This window comes from Cryptomeria japonica, chromosome 7 (assembly GCF_030272615.1).
Source record: "Cryptomeria japonica chromosome 7, Sugi_1.0, whole genome shotgun sequence".
Lineage (NCBI taxonomy): Eukaryota > Viridiplantae > Streptophyta > Pinopsida > Cupressales > Cupressaceae > Cryptomeria > Cryptomeria japonica.
In genome coordinates, this window is record NC_081411.1 from 837,903,273 (window position 1) to 837,917,292 (window position 14,020).

Consider the following 14,020-nt stretch of genomic DNA (forward strand, 5'->3'; position numbering starts at 1 on the left):
ATTCGGTGTTACATATTATCTGACAGAAAGATCCTAGACAATTCTTGGAGAAAGGAAACATCATTGATAATCATTTTTTGCGAATAACACTGAATCAAATAAATTAAAATGTTTAATGCAATTTTTAAAAATAGAACTTCTTCAATGCTTTCATTCACCGATAGCAAAGCCATTTGACCCACATCATCTCTCGCTGTCGGAATTCCGATGACAACTAATGAAATGCCCAACAAGGATGTTGTGCATCCGATGATACTCCTCTGTCAGAATTTTATCCTTTGGAGTCAGAATTCCAACGATAGCCTGAGATCGTGACGATATTCTTTCAGGGTATGAGAATCCATGGTGGTCGTCAGAAAGGTTGGAGGTGATGTTGGAATTGCGATGACCACAAGGATAGTCGAAACTTCTGACACAAAGTTTTCGATGGCTTTTTTTATCGGTAGTGCGATGGAATTTGGTTGGAATTCTGATGATTTGCCGTCAAAATCTTGACCCGAATGTACTAGTGTTATGATCAACATATTATTTTCTATTTAAGTGGGATTTTCTCTTCACACCTTCCCTTTCTTCTACTAACTTGGTCATCCCTTTTACTAACTCACAAGTGGATTTGATAATGGCATCAACCTCTGCCTCTTCATGAGATGAACACATAAGTTCCAACTCCACTTCCCTAGGCATCCACTTATTCAAAATTGGCTCTAGAGTAGCCTTATCTTCTTTCAAACCAATTAAAATATTCAAAATTATTTTCATGTAAATGTATACAATAGAGGCACCAACTGAGTCAACAAATTTCAAGATTGCTCCTCTGACCTTCTCTTCATATTTGCTTGCAAATAAGGCTTGAGCCTATTTTAACTTTTTCATCTCATCTTGTATGGTTTTAGTTTCTTGGAAACTAGAGGTCATAGGAGAAGGGGGAAACTCAATGATGGGACTAGTGGGTGTAGGTATTGTTGGAGAAGATGAAATCATTAGAGTGGAGGACTCACCCTTCTGGTATTGCCCTACCAATTGACTTTGTAATTTAGCAATCATACTATCCCTGTTGGCTATCTCTCCTTTGGTCTCATTATAAGCCCTTAGAATTGTTTCTAATCTCACCTGGATATCAACCCTCTCCTTTGCTTCCTTCTCAGACACTGCCACGCTGAATTTTACATCTCTTCACCATTCTTTTCCTTAACCAGATCCATTTCATCAGCAAAGTAATCAACACCTTTAAATAAAAACATATGCATGAGAAGAGAGTACCACCCAAAAGGTCTATCTACCTTACCTTTCTTAATCCCTATCAGCCTTGCATGGATTGCATCAGTGAGATAAGGTGCAAAATCAAAAATTACTACTAGAGAGGGGTTCATAATCTATGCTATCATTAACATATAGTGGGTTGGCATGGTTGTTTTACCATCTTCCCCAAAAATCTGACAAAGTGACCAATACATCCCTTTAGCCCTTAGAGTAAAAAGATTTAGAGAGAAGGGTTCCATGGTACTAGGGCCTACAACAGTTAACCCTCCTATTTTGACAAAAAATTCTTCCAAATGGCCGCTCTTGAGGTGATCTTGCTGCACATTGTAGACCTGTGCAAGTGTTTCAAAATTGATAGGCTCCAAGTAATTTGATACCTCACTGAGCTTAAACACCTTCCTAAACTCATCATCGTTAATCTCAATTAATGACCCTCAATTCACATTTCTCACACATTTGGCAACAGGGTCATAGTTATTTGCAATCTGAGTTAACAAATCTACATCCATGAAAACCCCAGGGACTATGAGTTTTCCCACATCTAATTCCCATATACTATTCATTGGAGCAAGGGAATGTCTCTAAACCAAATCCTAAAGAATTCCAGACCTAATAACCCTATCTATGGATCCCTCAACCAGTTCCCTTTGTCATGCAGGTCATCATTAATTCTCAAACGATGAGTCTTGGGCACCAATTCTTTTATTTTGGCTGCGACATTGGTGGACATGGTTAATTGTTCTAGGAAATCATCACATATAGCTCTATCCTGATAATTTACCTTCCCTATGAAATCTCTTCAAGGTGCCATCTTTAAATTACAACTATTTTTATTTAAACTCAAACAAACCTCTGAGAATTTAAGCACCCAATGATCTCAATTCGAACAGTAACTGTTAAACAATGTATAGAACTTACTTGTAGCCTGAAGAAAATCACTCTACACAATGGTTCCTCTACAAAAATCTTTGAAATGACATTACAATTTAATTGATGTGAGGCTTAATAAGGAGACAAAGTAATGAATTGAAGCATTAATCTGCATGCTTCGGCAATCAATTAGCAATTGAATTTGAAAAAAGGCTCCAACGGACCAGAAAAAAATTCTTAGTGTCCTGGCTTTTCGTTGTTTTGCGAAGATTAAAAACCTTGCATCTTTGCCATGCGAAATAATGTCGTCTGTCAGATCCTTTAGAACTTGCATGTCTCTTACCTTACCTAGGTTACCCTACTTAGAAATGGGCCCCACCTTCCTTTCACTACTTCACGAAGGATAAACCTTGCAAATCTCTTTCATGCGAAACAACATTGACCGTTGGATTTTCTACCATTTGCTCAATCTTTACTCTCCATGGTGACCACTAATCCTTTTCACTAACCGTATGAAGTCCTCACCGCTAATGGTTTTCGCTATTTTGTGAAGTTTAAAAACCTTACATCTTTAGGGTGTGAAACAACGCTCATCATTGGATCTCTTTTGAGATGTACAACCTTTAACATTCTTTATCCTTTGAAGTGGGCCCTTTGCACAAAATTCACCTGCCTTATTGATTTACGGCAAATAACTCTTACATGTCAACCATTCATTCGTTCAAGAACTCCCACAAACTCCACATCTGAACAACCACATATTTTACCTAACCATGAATTTCATCACCATCACCGCTCAATCAAAGTGGGTAGTTTACGATCCTTTAGAGCCATGTGTATCTAATAGATTACCTTTTACCTTAGCTAGGCATCCAACTATTTAGCTACATCATCTGTCATGTAACCGCTAGCTCATTTAGCCATTTTGCGAAAGGTAAATTTCATGTTGCTTCTGGCTATGAATCAATGCAAGGCATCTGATCAACTCTAAGTTGATCGACCTTTAAAAATATGGACTAGTCTATCTATCAGGCCCACCATCCTTTTGCTGCTTCATGAAAGATAAAATCCATGATATTTCACCTAGCGAAATAATGCAAACTGTCAAATCTAGCTCAAGATGCACCTTCTTTATTTTCCACATCACCCTTACGCTGGGCCCACTCCCCTTTCACTGCTTTGCGAAAGATAAACTCCTAGCATCTTTCCTTAATGAAACAATGTGGGCCATAGGATCAACCAGAAGATATCATCCTTTAACCTTCATTCTTTAACCCACCAGCTGAGCCCGCCAATCTTTTCGTTACTTTGTAAAAGGTAAACTCCGCACATCTCTTTCAAGTGAAATAGCGCCAACTGTTAGATTGTCTTTGAGATGCATGGTTTTTAACCAAGGGATCCACCTACCTTTCAGGCTCACCACTCTTTTCACTGCTTCGTGAAGTATAAAGTTCGAGCTATTTTCCTTTGTGAATTCACGTGCACTGTCGGATCATCCAGAACTTGTATGGGTTTTATGGGACCTAACAAAGAAATAAAAACTTAGGAAAAGGGCGCAAAATAAAACATTAATAGAGACCCACCTAAGCCAAAAAGTAAAGGGGGAACCCCTTCACAATAGACCGACCCTTCCACTTAAGTGGAAAAAGTAACATAGAAATAGAACGTGGGGATTCCAAGACATAAAAAGGGTAAAAATTCAAAAACCCTAAACCTTGAGACCAGTAACATAGAGGCAAGATGAAGTGCTAAGCACAATTTTGGAGATTTAAGCAAACTATGGAACAAAATCAACCAAAAGTCAAAACAGTGATAACAACGGCTCTGATTGGGGATGGTTGATCACAAGATCAACACAAGAATACAGAAAACTCTAGAGAATAGACCAAAACAAACCCACAAATAACCAATAGAAATAAACCTAAATATATACAGACTAGGACCTACTATGCATGGACTTAAGAGAAGTAATGCTTTAGGAATTTTCCATGCACTGGAAATTCTTGTACCTCACCATTCATTGTTTGCATAAAATATGAATCTTTTCCATTTAGATCACAAACAACAGAAGGGCCCACCCATAGTGACTCAATTTTTTTATCTTTTCCTTTATCTTGCCCTCTTGCATTCCATTGAAGAACCATGTCACCAATTTGAAACTTCCTCAGTATGGTTCTTTTGTCAAACAAATACTTGGATTGCAATTGGATCTTCAAATTTATTTTATGGGTCAAAGTCCCGATTTCCTCCACTTCCACCATTTGAATCATTTTGTCTTCCATAGGTTCTGACAACTCCATATCCTCATCTTGTAGGAACTTGTATATAGGAATAAGGTTGTTGACTGGCACCCTAGATTTCATGTCATAAACCAATTCAAACAGTGATACACCAATTGCTTTCTTGACAGTAACCCTGTCTGTCCATAGGGCCAATTTCAATTTCTAGTCCCAAGACCTTTTGTTCTCCTTAAAGATTTTCTTAATAATATTTAGAAGGCTCTTATTTCTAGATTTTTCTTGTCCATTACCCTAAGGATGATATGGTGAAGAATAAGACATAATTATTCCATGACTGACACAAAATTCAGTGAACTCCTCTGATCTAAAACTCATGGCATTAACCATTACCAGTTTCACAGGAACACCAAATCTAGTTATAACATTATCCATCAGGAAATCAATAACAACTTTACTAGTGGCTCTTCTAGTGGGTATAGCTTCAATTCACTTAATGAAGTAATCAATGGCCACTATGATCCACCTGTGACCTCTTCCTAATTTATCAACTATTTCCCTGATAAAATCAATGACCCACTAAACAAAAGGGGCTTCCACTGTAACTAGGTTAAGGGGCAAAGCTCCTTCATACTTTAACTTGGAGGAAATGTTTTGGCAAGGATCACATTTCTGGACATGCTCGTGGGCATCTTTGAACAACATAGTCCAATAGTATCTAGCTCAGACTATCTTACCAGCTATGGTTTTAGCAGAGTAGTGGCCTCCACATACTCCATCATGCATTTTAGTTAACATCCTTTTAGCTTGGGATTTGTCTAAGCACATCAACAATACCCCATCTCTATTTCACCAATATAGATGACCCTGAATAAGGACATACTTTTGAGATTTTAGTCTCAATGTCCTTCTCTGGTTGTGAGTCATTCCCTCTGAATATGTTGCATCCCTTAAAAAATGTACTACCTCTGAATACTAGGGATGTGTCTCAATACTTGTGACCAGGATGTTCTTAATTTCAACATTATTCACTTCAACATCAAGAAGGTTTGATTCATCTATTAGCTTAACAAGACCTAGACCTCTTACCAATTTAGTAATCTTAATCTCTAGATCAAACTTTTGAATTCTGGTTATCCATCTACATCTTTTACCAGTGACCTCGGACTGAGATAAGATGTCCTTGACAACTTCATGTGGGACGTAAGCAATTACTTATGCATTCACAAGATATGGCCTAAATGCTTTTACAACTTTAACCAAAGCATATGCTTTCTTCTCCATGATTTCATATTTTAGTTTTGCAACTTGTAGAGATTTACTATAAAAGGCAATAGGGTGCTCATGTCCTTCATTATCCTTTTGAAGAAGAACTGTAGCCACTATATGATAGGAAGCAAAAGAAAACAATGAAAAGGGCTTACTGTAATCAGGGGACTTCAACATCGGTGCCTCCTAGATAGGCCTTTTAATTTTACCAAAGGCCTTTGAAGCTTCTTCATCCCAATAAAACTTTGTATCTTTCTTATGCAATCTAACAATAGGCTTGACTATTTCTGCAAAATTAGCAATGAACCTTCTAAGAAAATTTACCTTACCCAAGAAACACTAGATACCTTTGACACTTTTTGGCTCAGTTACATTGTTTATGGCTTCAATCCTCTCAGGGTCTATCCTAACCCCTTCCTTGGAGACAATGTGCCCAATCAGCTTCCCTTCAATAACAACAAAATGACATTTTTTTGGATTTAAAGAGACACCAAACTCTAGGGCTTTGTTGAAAACCTTTTCCAAATGCCCGTAGTGATCATCTGCCCTTTTGGAGAAACATGTTAAATCATCCTGGTACACAACCATGATAATATTGATGAATTCCTTGAAAGCTACATCCATTGCTCTCTAGAAAGTAGCTCTAGCATTTTTTAAACCAAAAGGAATTCTTACATATACATATGCTCCCCAAGGGGTGGTAAAAGTAGTCTTAAACTGTTTGGATTCTTTCACTAACACCTGGTTATATCTTGAGAACCCATCCATCATAGACAATAGGTCATAGCCGGTTACTCTCTGCAACATTGTTTCCATATTGGGAGAAGAATAGTTGTCTTTTAAAGAAGCAACATTTAAATTCCTGAAATCAACATAGAGCCTTATGTCCTTGTTTTTCTTTCTAATTGGGACCAAATTAGACACCCATGATGAATGCCTTATGGGATTAATGATCCCCCCTTCCCTCAACTTGGTTAACTCTTGTTGCATTTTAATTTCCAAAAGGGGGTTGATGGCTCTTTGTTTTTGTTGAAAAGGCTTAGCATCTAGAATCAAAGGGACTTCATGCTGAAATAGATCTTGTCTATACGCCTTCAAGTCTTCATAAGACCAAGAAAAAACATGCTTATACTTTTTCAATAAATTAATAAGGTTAACTCTAATGTGAGGAGACAAGTTTTTTCCAATATATACCAACTTAAGGGATGATTCATTCATCTAACTTGGTGGTTGACTGCTGATGCAAATGACTATCACTGTGACTGAACATACCTTCCAATTCTACTAATCCTTTGGGTATTTCATTAGTTTCCAACTAGACCATGTCATTTCCAAACACTTTTTCTCTATCTTCAACCATTTCTACCAATGCATTGGAATCAATTTTTTGTCCATCATAGTCATCAATACACTGTATGAATCTGAGAATATCTTCATCATCTGCAAACACTTGCCAATTATTCACATTTTCAAGAATAGGAGACCTAGCTTTTATCTCAACTATAGATACACCAGTTAGTGTTACATCATCATTTTTTTACGCAACATTAGCTAAGAAACCAAACATGATGTTCTTTGATCTTTCTATCTAGTTAATAAAGAATGCACAAAAATGTTCAATAACATCCCAAACAACATGTTTATATCATTTTAAATGATCATTCTTGGGTGCATATTTAGATCTAACCTGAGACACAATGTAATGCCCCGCTAGGAAACCCCAAAGGGTTTAAGTTAAAAACACTCCAAAGGAGTGTAATTTTTTTTTTTATAATAATAATTAACAGTGTTAATAATAAATCACAACATTAAGATAATTTGGAGTTATCTAAAGCTTAGATAACATAGCAGAAGACTAAAGGAACCTAAGGAGTTTCCCAACGCGATTACGTAACCTTACACCAAACTCAACTCGCGACAATTGATCCAATTAAGCTGGATATCTTAATTATGAGTTAATGCTTAAGACATGGATATGTTATGTTCGATGAATTGACATTTTAAAATTTAGGAAGCGTTCATCTATTATGTTTGGAGATGAGGCTAACATGAGGATATTTACTCAATGTATTTTAAACGTGGGCATCTTGAGAATTCTCCCATTAAGGTTTAAATATGGTCAACTTGGCGAGACCATCCATTTTAGATACAATGTGACTAATATACCTAAGTTTATTTATAGATGGTTAAAATGTAAATAGCCAAAGAGTTCATTTATTGAAGTTAAATTAATACTAAGAGATGAAGTTCATTCATTAAAGTGAAAATGTAATATAGCCACATGAGTTCATCCCTTTAATTAAAATATAGTTAGTAAGATGATATTCATTCATTCAGGATTAAAAATGTAAGTAACATAGTGACACTCATCCATTAGGATTAAAATGTAACTAACTTAATGAGTTCACTCATTTTAGTTAAAATAAAGTTAATATGAAGAAATACATTAGCTATGGGTAAGATATAAACAACTTAATGAGTGCTTCCATTTTAGTTCAATTATAGCTTTTATGATGAAGTTCATTTATTAAGGTTATAATGAGGATAACCAATTTGAGTTCATCCAATTATAAAACTAATCCAGTGAGGATTATTTGTTTGGAATAAAACATGAACAACTAAATAAATTCATCCAATATAGTGAAATATAGCTAACACGACGATGTTCATTTATTAAGATAATATGATAAGTAGCCGAATGAGGTTCATCCATTAGATTTAAATTTAGATATTATGACATTAATCCAATATTTGTTACCCATTCAATACGTTCAAATTTCAAGCTTTATAACAAGTTAATCCAATATTTGTAACCTAGCGAGTTTCTTTCCATGCTTACTTATTTTTATTAATAATAACCGAATACTTTCCATAATCATATTCACAATCTTTTATGACCCTAATTACTACATTTAACAAGAGGACTAAATTCATGCACTTGAGATTTAGCTTCATTAAATTCCCATTATACACTTACAAAATGCAACCATACATGATAACTTAAAGTATGAAATAAAAGAGACAAAAGCATCGCATAACACAGATATGATCTCGAAGTTCACCCCTAGAGGGCTACATCTCCAGGTCTACTCAACTGGAAGACCCCTCTGGCAATTAATATAGTTAGAATTACATAAGTTTTCAATTCTATTACATCTCTGCCGTTTAGGCGAACACAACCACTATACAACGACCACTTTGGTCAATAAATACATAAATTTGATCTTGCCATATTTCCTCTTGTCTATGTCACCAAACCAAAGGAGGGCGTAACTAGACCATTTAATTTTCTAATGAGGTTATCATTCACATATCCATGTTCAACTTGATGCATTATTAATTTTCCGACATTTCAATAGCATATCATTTGAGTTTTCAGAATGACCAATGTTAAATATCCCATTTTCCATTTACTCCTATACTTAGTAATCCCTTTCTAAATTTCCCATATGTCCTATAACATCTAAATCCAACAATAATATGCACTCTGGATAATATATGAATTTAAACATCTTCGAATAAATAATATGATTTATTTCATAAATCTCCGATAAAAGCGAGTTGTTCTATCTATTTCCAAAAGAGTCTTCCCTCATTTAAACAGGTTCCCAACTTCAATATTAATCGTTATATAATTAATTAGCCCCTGGACAATAAAATATAATCAATTGATAATTTGATAATACATGATTTTCATTTAATTATTATTATTAAAATATATATATTAATCTCATTAAAATATATATATATATATATAAAATAATAAATGAACTGAATAAAATCATAGATTTCAAACTTAATATTATATAGTATATGTTTATTAACCCTTGGTAATAAACTATATAATAATAATATTTAATCACTAAAAGAAATAATATAATTTTTTTTTCTTAAAACAAAAATTACATTATGCAAAAATGATTGTTAATTTTTCTTTAAAAGCAAATAGAAATTAAAATTTATTTTTATTTTTTTTAAAAAGAACAAAGAGAAGTCATGGGGAATCACTGCGGGACCCACCTCCCTTCATGGGAGAGGGCCGCAGCTGCCCCCTGTGGCCACCGCCATGGGCGCAGAGGCTCCTGCGGCCATTGCGGACACAGGGAAACCCTGCGGTCGCCACGGACGCAGGTCCCTGTAGCCTTCGTAGGGTGGGACTCTACGGAACCACCACGAGAGGAAGGGAAAAAGGGGGGGAAAGGGGAAGGTGCCGCGAGGCAAGCTTCGGCTCCTCCACCCACCAAACCCTAATCCCAATACCTTTTATTTATTTATTTATTTATTTTTCTCTTCTTTTTTATTTTTCCTTTCTTAAATTTTGATTTTATGAAACCAACGTTTTTGGATTTTCTAAATTAAAACATTTTGATTTAATAAAATAAAACATAAGATCTTATTTAAGATCAATACCCAAAATGAACTAGAATAATACCCATCTAAAAACCAAATCTCAATCATAGCCACAGATATGTATATTAATTTTTTATTTTTTTCCAAAATGTTCAAAACAACCAAATGGGGAATTTTTCCCAGCAAGTTCGTGATTTTCCCAAAAACCTAATAACTTTCAAATGGGAAAGATTTGCTAAATCACAAAACCATATAAACATTCTTGATCCAATATCCACCAATATTTTCAAAACTAGAACTCAAATTTTAAGAACATCCATGGATTATCTTTCTTTAAAACCAAAAAAACTAGACTTTCATGAGGAAGAACCAACCACATTTTCTTTTTCTTAACAATGAAATAAAAGATAAAAAAGAAACCTACCTCCTTTAGCATTCCTAGCAAGAATTTTGAAGAAGATCCCAACCTATAGCTGTAGAAAAATCTATCCTTCCCAAAATCCCCAAATCTCCATCCCCATTTTTTTCTTTTCCAACAGTTCAACAACCCCCAAAAATATTTTTCAACCTAGGTTAAATGGGAACCCCTTTTGACCTAATTTCTAATTTCAAAATTTAAGCCCTTTTAAAATAAAAAGAAATAATAATTCTTTTCAACTATTAAATTAATTTAACTTGATTTTCTAATTAAAATGCTTCTCTTTTAATTTCTCAATATTAATTAGGCCAAATTTATATTTTAAAATATTGACAAGCGTAAAATATTTAAATTAAATTAATTTCCAAAATCAATCTTTCACACTATATCCAATTTACTTATATAAATTAAACTTGCTTTTCTGATAAAATGATTTTCTTAAATAGTGAAAATTAATCTTTCTTTTCCAAAATGCGAAAATGATTAAATTATTTCTATCTCCAAATGACTTTAAATCTTTCCTTTTTAGAACGCATAACTAATTAAACTCATTATTTAAAATTAACTATTAAATTAAACTCACTACAACATAATAAAGTGATCTTTTTAATAAATGACTAATCTCATGAAAGAAACCTAGTTATTTTAATTCCTCAGCTACTAATGCGTAAATGAACACATTAATTCAATTTAAATACTTAAGCTTGCTACAAATATAATTAAGGCGATCTCTGAAATTAATGATTAATAATATAAAAGAAACCTATCTATTTTAATTTCTCAATTACTAATGCATAATTCAACACATTAAATTGAATTAAATACTTAGGATAAAATACTCCATTTACCACACGCAAGGCACACAAACCAAGAAAGTCCACCAATCACATGACACGCAACCCAAATGAAAATAAACCCGATGGACCACACACAATGCTCACCTGATCATGACTAAGGGAAGATGAGAGTTTTATGACCTCCTAATCCAAATCCTAAGGATGAAGGAGGTATACTCAACCCTACGAATCCCAATGGAGATGAACCTTGCACCTAGGTGGTATAGTACCTGCAATCTCCTGCACCCATGAGTCATGCAAGCATACATATATATATATATATATATATATATATATATATATATATATATATATATATATATATATATATATATATATATATATATATATATATTCAATGAAGGTGTTAGCTTGAGATTTATAACAAGAATTAGGGAACAATTACATTTACACAAGAATCGATGCAAAAGCACAATAACAAGTACTCACAATATTCATATAGTCTAATCTACAACATTACATAACGATAAATCCACCATTCAAGAATGCCACATAGGAAGTCAACCAAGGTCAAATGGGTTTTACAAGGCTGACTAGGGTAGGGGCATTACATTTTCCCCCCCTAGGCTCTGACTTACTCCTGGAAGTCGCAAGGCTAAGCAGAAGTCATACAACATGTATCAGCCCTTAAACTTAATTAACAATTATCAATTTGCACAAATAACTATTTTGCCAACAATTTAAAACATTATTTATAAATCCTCTATGAAGGTCATTATCCATTAGTAGAATGCATCTAAAATCATACACTTCTTAAAATATTCTAGAATTTACACACAATCATAGTAGAGAAACGAGAATTTTTCCTTCCTTTCATTACACCAAATTAATGCATTACAAGATATAGACAATAGTTACCATACTCATCTATCAAACATGACAAGAAAACATGCCATCAAGATCCAATTCTTTCACCCATACCTCTTTTAGCAAAACTTTATCCCATAGGACTAGCTTCAAATATCAATTTCTACAACCAAGTTAACATTTCAATAAATAGGAGCAACGTAAATAAATCAATTGTTTACACTTTCCAGACATATAAGAAATTTTCCAATGACTATGTCCCATAACATAGTGACAAGTTAACACCATTTAAACCATGATTACACATAATAACCATCCACATAACTGGAATTTGTACAACACAAAAGGCCACATGTGAGCATGTCTAATGCTCGGTCAAAGATAACATGCACAATGAACATCTCTATGCCTACTCTTAGAACAACTAACATGATCATTAATATCCAACATCTCACTCAAGGGCTTGATGGTGCTAGGGTACACCATGGTGGTGCTACCTTCCATACAAGATTCTCGTGAATATCCCTTGTTGTGTAAGGTGTTTAGCCTCCAAGAGATAGTCACCACTCATAGGTAGGTAGTGGATCTTAGCTGTCTCATAGCCTCACATACCTCCATCCTCAAGGTTCTCTACATCTACTTCCTCGTATACACTCATCCAAGACCATCTCCTACGTTCTTGGAGAGGAATTCACATTGCAACACAAGACCAGCATACAAAAACAACAAGGATAAACCAATTTAGCCACCAACGTATAGAAGTATAAAGATAATAATCGTCAATTTCAATAGTAAGGCAAGAAAATAATTCTGGAATTGCAACATCAAATCAAGTAAGAACAAGATTGCAAGATCATGGCTAAACCTTCAAGGTCAAAATAAAATAAATTGCTGACCCACAAGGAAATAAATAGATAAATAAAAGAAAATCATAAGTGCACATTACATCACTACATGACTAGCAGCTAGCCACCAACGAGGAAGGAAGGAACAATCATCTAGCTATCGCAGTAGCTCATCATGTGGTGTGGCCAAGTCACACATCCGCATGGCATGTTAGTGTGCACCTCAACATCACCCCACATCACGCGGCATGGCTCTACTATATACCTGTCAGTAGGCCGCATGGCAATGTCTACTACATCTCGCATCGTGTCTCAGCACGCCATGGCAATACTCCAAGCGGATAGGGCATGCAATGGACGTATCCTACATGGTAGTGTATCTCATGGATAAGGCACAAACTGATCACACCCCGCATAACGATGTTCCTCTCAGGATACCTACCGTAAGACAGAGGTATACATGGCTAAGATCTACCCACAATTCTACCAACACTATTCAATTGGCAGCTCATGTGAAAAATAACATGCCTCTCATTAAGACAAGGCAAAAGATGCTCCAATAAAATCCATCATTATGCTCAAGAACTGTCATCTATATGCTCAAAATAAGGGATAGGAATTAGGCTGGCACCCATGAACCTCATAAATCAGTTCATCACAAGGGAAAGTATTGAGTACACCTATAATACAGTTTCATTATATAGCTATATTTTTCCTCGAGATAGGGAAGCTAAAGTCGCTTCGCATCGACATTACTCGTACGATGTTCATACTATTCAAGGAGTGGTGACTTCTAATACTACCCCTTCACATACTAACTTATCAACAACCTGTGGGTTGGCACTTAGTAAGGGAACAAATATGCAACATCACATAAATAGTATGGTTTCCCATACTCATAAGCAAACATATCCTCCATGGTTGATTATTTCACCATCCCATGGATACACATAGCAAGTATAGGTTTCTTACAACACACAAGGAATAGCACCATTATTGGTTTAGTCACATTTACGGGGGGTAATTTACACTACGCTAACATCTACTTAAGGGAAGTTTTAATTATGCTTTACACATGAATCACTAAATAAAGTTTACTCTAGATAC